Source organism: Heterodontus francisci, unplaced genomic scaffold, assembly GCF_036365525.1.
Source record: "Heterodontus francisci isolate sHetFra1 unplaced genomic scaffold, sHetFra1.hap1 HAP1_SCAFFOLD_888, whole genome shotgun sequence".
Classification (NCBI taxonomy): domain Eukaryota; kingdom Metazoa; phylum Chordata; class Chondrichthyes; order Heterodontiformes; family Heterodontidae; genus Heterodontus; species Heterodontus francisci.
The window spans coordinates 213,614-220,138 of NW_027140571.1; positions in this window are offsets into that span (position 1 = coordinate 213,614).

The following is a 6,525-nucleotide window of genomic DNA, read 5'->3' on the forward strand; positions in this document are numbered from 1 at the left end:
GAGCCACCTCCTCCAGTTAGCTGTTTAATTGTCCACCACCATTCACGGCTGGATGTGGCAGGACTGCAGAGCTTAGATCTGATCCGGTGGTTATGGCATCGCTTAGCTCTGTCTATCGCATGCTGCTTATGCAGATTGGCACACAGATAGTCCTGTGTTGTAGCTTCAGCAGGTTGACACCTCATTTTGAGGTATGCCTGGTGCTGCTCCAGGCATGCCCTCCTGCTCTCTTCATTGAACCAGGGTTTGTCTCCTGGCTTGATGGTAGTGGTAGAGTGGGGGGAACGCTGGGCGATGAGGTTACAGATTGAGGTTGAGTACAATTCTGCTGCTGCTGATGGCCCACAGCGCCTCATGGATGCCCAGTTTTGCATTACGAGATCTGTTCGATATCTATCCCATTTAGCATGGTGATCGTGCCACACAACACGATGGACGGTATGCTCAATGTGAAGGCGGTTCTTCGTCTCCACAATGACTGTGTGGTGGTCACTCCTACCAATACAGTCACGGACAGAAGGATTTGCAGCAAGCAAATTGGTGAGGACGAGGTCAATTATGTTATTCCCTCGTGTTTGGTTCCCCCCACCACCTGCTGCAGACCCATTCTAGCAGCTATGACCTTTGGGACTCGGCCATCTCGGTCAGTAGTGGTGCTACCGAGCCACTCTTGGTGATGGACATTGAAGTCCCCCACCCAGAGTACGTTTTGTTCCCTTGCCACCCTCAGTGCTTCCTCCAAATGCTGTTGAACATGGTGGAGTACTGAGCCATCAACTGAGGTAAGGCAGCAGGTGGTAATCAATAGGAGGTTACCGTGCCCAAGTTTGACCTGATGCCATGAGACTTCATGGCGTCTGGAGTCGATGTTGAGGACTCCCAGGGCAACTCCCTCCCCACTGTATACCACTATGCCACCACCTCTGCTGGGTCAGTCCTGCCGGTGGTCCAGGACAGACCCAGGGATAGTGATTGCAGTGTCTGTGACATTCTCTTATTTCTCTTAGGAGGTTCTGTGGGAACGAGAGAGACTCACGGTTGGTGTGTTGCCTCCCAGGTGCCAGGGTTCGTGATGTCTCAGATCGTGTTTTTGGGATCCTTAAAGGGGAGGGGGAACACCCCCAAGTAGTGGTCCACATCGGCACCAACGACATAGGTCGGAAGAGAAATGGGGGATTTAAGGCAGAAATTCAGGGAGCTAGGGTGGAAGCTTAGAGCGAGAACAAACAGAGTTGTTATCTCTGGGTTGTTGCCCGTGCCACGGAATAGCGAAGCGAGGAATAGGGAGAGAGAGAGGAGTTGAACACGTGGCTGCAGGGATGGTGTAGGAGGGAGGGTTTTGGCTTCCTGGATAATTGGGGCTCTTTCTGGGGTCGGTGGGACCTCTACAAACAAGATGGTCTTCACCTGAACCAGAGGGGTATCAATATCCTGGGGGGGGGGGGGGAGGAGATTTGCTAGTGCTCTTCGGGGGGGTTTAAACTAATTCAGCAGGGGAATGGGGACCTAAATTGTAGTTCCAGTGTACAGGATGTTGAGAGTAGTGAGGTCATGGATAAGGTTATAAGGACGCAAGAGGGCACTGGCAAGCAAGAACTTGGTTTAAAGTGTGTCAACTTCAACGCCAGGAACATCCAGAATAAGGTGGGAGAGCTTGCAGCATGGGTTGGTACCTGGGATCTCGATGTAGTGGCCATTTCGGAGACATGGGTAGAGCAGGGGCAGGAATGGATGTTGCAGGTTCCGGGATTCAGATGTTTCAGTAAGAACAGAGAAGATGGTAAAAGAGTGGGGGGGGGGGGGGGGTGCGTGTGGCATTGTTAATCAAGGAGAGTATTACAGCGACAGAAAGGACGTTTGAGGAATCGTATACTGAGGTAGTATGGGCCGAGGTTAGAAACAGGAGAGGAGAAGTCACCCTGTTGGGAGTCTTCTATAGACCTCCAAATAGTTCCAGAGATGTAGAGGAAAGGATAGCGAAGATGATTCTCGACAGAGGCGAGAGTAACAGGGTAGTTGTTATGGGGGACTTTAACTTTCCAAATATTGACTGGAAATACTATAGTTCGAGTACGTTAGATGGGTCAGTTTTTGACCAGTGTGTGCAGGAGGGTTTTCTGACACAGTATGTTGACAGGCCAACCAGGGGCGATGTCACATTGGATTTGGTACTGGGTAATGAACCCGGCCAGGTGTTAGATTTAGATGTCGGTGAGCACTTTGGTGATATTGATCACAATTCGGTTAGGTTTACCTTAGTGATGGGCAGGGACAGGCATATACAGCAGGGCAAGAATTATCGCTGGGGAGAGGAGATTATGATGCGATTAGGCAAGATTTAGGATGCGCAAGATGGGGAAGGAAACTGCAGGGGATGGGCACAATCGAAATGTGGAGCTTATTCAAGGAGCAGCTACTGCGTGTCCTTGATAGGTATGTACCTGTCAGGCAGGGAGGAAGTTGTCGAGCGAGGGAGCCGTGGTTTACTAAAGAAGTTGAAGCGCTTGTCAAGAGGAAGAAGAAGGCTTATGTTAGGATGAGACGTGAAGGCTCAATTAGGGCGCTTGAGAGTTACAAGCTAGCCAGGAAGAATCTGAAGGGAGAGCTAAGAAGAGCAAGGAGAGGGCACGAGAAGTCATTGGCGGATAGGATCAAGGAAAACCCTAAGGCTTTCAATAGGTATATCAGGAATAAAAGAATGACTAGAGTTAGATTAGGGCCAATCAAGGATAGTAGTGGGAAGATGTGTGTGGAATCAGAGGAGATAGGGGAAGCGTTAAATGAATATTTTTCGTCAGTATTTACAGTAGAGAAAGAAAATGTTGTCGAGGAGAATACTAAGATTCAGACTACTGGGCTAGATGGGATTGAGGTTCACAAGGAGGAGGTGTTAGCAATTTTGGGAAGTGTGAAAACAGATAAGTCCCCTTGGCCAGATGGGATTTATCCTAGGATTCTCTGGGAAGCCAGGGAGGAGATTGCAGAGCCTTTGTCCTTGATCTTTATGTCGTCATTGTCGACAGGAATAATGCCGGAAGACTGGAGGATAGCAAATGTTGTCCCCTTGTTCAAGAAGGGGAGTAGAGACAGCCCTGGTAATTATAGACCTGTGAGCCTTACTTCGGTTGTGGGTAAAATGTTGGAAAAGGTTATAAGAGACAGGATTTATAATCATCTTGAAAAGAATAAGTTCATTTGCGACAGTCAGCACGGTTTTGTGAAGGGTAGGTCGTGCCTCACAAACCTGATTGAGTTTTTCGAGAAGGTGACCAAACAGGTGGATGAGGGTAAAGCAGTGGATGTGGTGTATTTGGATTTCAGTAAGGCGTTTGATAATGTTCCCCACGGTAGGCTATTGCAGAAAATATGGAAGTATGGGGTTGAAGGTGATGTAGAGCTTTGGATCAAACTTTGGCTCGCTGAAAGAAGACAGAGGGAGGTGGTTGATGGCAAATGTTCATCCTGGAGTTTAGTTACTAGTGGTGTTCCGCAAGGATCTGTTTTGGGGCCACTGCTGTTTGTCATTTTTATAAATGACCTGGAAGAGGGTGTAGAAGGGTGGGTTAGTAAATTTGCGGATGACACGAAGGTCGGTGGAGTTGTGGATAGTGCCGTAGGATGTTGTAGGGTACAGAGGGACATAGATAGACTGCAGAGCTGGACTGAGAGATGACAAATGGAGTTTAATGCGGAAAAGTGTGAGGTGATTCACTTTGGAAGTAGTAACAGGAATGCAGAGTACTGGGCTAATGGGAAGATTCTTGGTGGTGTAGATGAGCAGAGAGATCTTAGTGTCCAGGTACATAAATCCCTGAAAGTTGCTACCCAGGTTAATAGGGCTGTTAAGAAGGCATATGGTGTGTTAGCTTTTATTAGTAGGGGGATCGGGTTTCGGAGCCACGAGGTCATGCTGCAGCTGCACAAACCTCTGCTGAGACCGCACCTGGAGTATTGCGTGCAGTTCTGGTCACCGCATTGTAGGAAGGATGTGGAAGCTTTGGAAAGGGTGCAGAGGAGATTAACTGGGATGTTGCCTGGTATGGAGGGAAGGTCTTACGAGGAAAGGCTGAGGGGCTTGAGGTTGTTTTCGTTGGAGAGAAGGAGGAGGAGAGGTGACTTAATAGAGACATATAAGATAATCAGAGGGTTAGATAGGTTGGATAGTGAGAGTCTTTTTCCTCGGATGGTGATGGCAAACACGAGGGGACATAGCTTTAAGTTGAGGGGTGATAGTTATAGGACAGATGTTAGAGGTAGTTTCTTTACTCAGAGAGTAGTAGGGGCGTGGAACGCCCTGCTTGCAACAGTAGTAGGCTCGCCAACTTTAAGAGCATTTAAGTGGTCATTGGATGGACATATGGATGAAATTGGAATAGTGTAGGTCAGATGGTTTCACAGGTCGGCGCAACATCGAGGGCCGAAGGGCCTGTACTGCGCTGTAATGTTCTAAAATTCTAAACACTCTAATAATTCGACTTATTTTTTTTAACTTATTTGGAGATACAGCACTACAACAGGCCCTTCGGCCCACCATGTCTGTACCGACCAAGAACCACCCATTTATACTAACCCTACAGTAATCCCATATTCCCTACCACCTACCTACACGAGGGGCAATTTACAATGGCCAATTTACCTGTCACCTGCAAGTCTTTGGCGGTGGGAGGAAACTGGAGCACCCGGCGAAACCCCGCGCGGTCACAGGGAGAACTTGCAAATCTCCGCAGAAGCAGTACCCAGAATTGAACCCGGAGCTGTGAGGTTGCAATGCTAATCACTGTGCCGCCACTGTGTCTGTAAAGTATGGTTCCGTGAGTATGACTATGTCAACCTGTTGCTTGACTCGTCTGTGGGACAGCTCTCCCAAATTTGGCACAAGCCCCCAGATGTTAGTCAGGAGGGCTTTGCAGGGTCTACAGGTCTGGGTTTGCCGTTGTCATTTCCGCTGCCGCGGTCGAAGCCGGGTGGTCCGACTTGTTTCATTCCTTTTTATTAACTTCGTAGCGTTTAGGTACAACTGAGTGGCTTGCTAGTTCATTTCAGAGGGCATGTAAGAGTTAACGACATCAGTGAACCTGATGGATTTTTCCAAAAATCGGCGCTGGTTTCATGGTCATCATTAAAATAGCATTTAATTCCAGATTTATGAACTAAACTCAAATTTCACTCTCTATTGTGGTGGGATTTGAACCTCTCGAAACACCCATAGTTTTCGGGTTAGTAGCTGAGTGATAACACTGGCACGCCACGGCCTACCCCATGAGTCTCAGCGCATTTCCACAGGTAGAGTGATTGTGTGGAGTGTAATTACAGTATCTCCACAGGGAGATTCATTGTGTGGGTCTTTATTATAGTATCTGCACTGGGAGGTAAAATGTGTGGTCTGTTGTTATAGTATCACCACAGTCGAGTCACTGAGTGGATCTGTTATTATATCTCTCCAAACGGAGAGGGACTGAGATGGTCTGTTATTATCCTAACTCTACATGGACTGTCACAGAGTAGCTTATTTATTACAGCTTCTCCACGGGGAGAGTGACTGAGTGGGTCGGTTATTATAGTATCTCCACAAGGAGAGTCACTGTGCAGCAATGTTATTATAGTATCCCTCCAAGGAGAGCCACAGAGTGGGCATGTTTTTATAGTAACAGTAAAGGGAGATTGAGTGAATGGGTCTGTTATTATAGTATCTCCACAGAGAGACAGAGAGAATGTGTCTGTTATTATCGTATCTCCACAGGGAAATTCACGAAGTGGATCTGTTATTACACTATTTCCACAGGGATACTGTCAGAGTGCATCGGTAGTTTCGAGTATATCCACAAGCAGAATCGCTGAGTGGGACTGTTATGACAGTGTCCCCACAGGGAGACAGACTGAGTTGGTCTGTTATTATAGTATCCCCACAGGGAGTATCACTGTGTGGGTCTGTTATCATAAGATCTGCACAGGGAGAGTGACTAAGTGCGCATTTTATTGCAGTATCTCCACGGAGGTGTCACTGTGTGTGTCAGTTATTATAGTATCTCCGCAAGGAGAGTGACTCAGAAGGTCGATTACTAATACAAGTCTACAGGGAGAGTGATTGAGTGCGTCTGTTATTGTAGTATCTCCAAAAGGAGAGTGCCTGAGTGGGTCTGTTATTGTAGCATCTCCACAGGGAGAGTGACTGAGTGGGTCTGTTATTGTAGTATCAACACAGAGAGAATCATTGAGTGGGTTTGTTATTATTAGTATCTCCACAGGGAACATCACTGAGTGGATTTGTTATTGCACTATTTCTACAGGGAGAGTGACTGTGTGTGTCTGTTATTAGTGTTAGAGTATCCCATCAGGTAGAATCATGGAGTGGGAGTGTTTTATAGTATCTCCACAGGGAGACTGACTGAGTGTGTCTGTTATTATAGTACCTCTGCAGGCAGAGTTACTAAGTGGCCCTGTTATTATAGTATCTCCAACGGAGTGTCACTGACTGGATATGTTATTCTAATTTCTCCACAGCGAGATTCACTGAGTAGGTCTCTT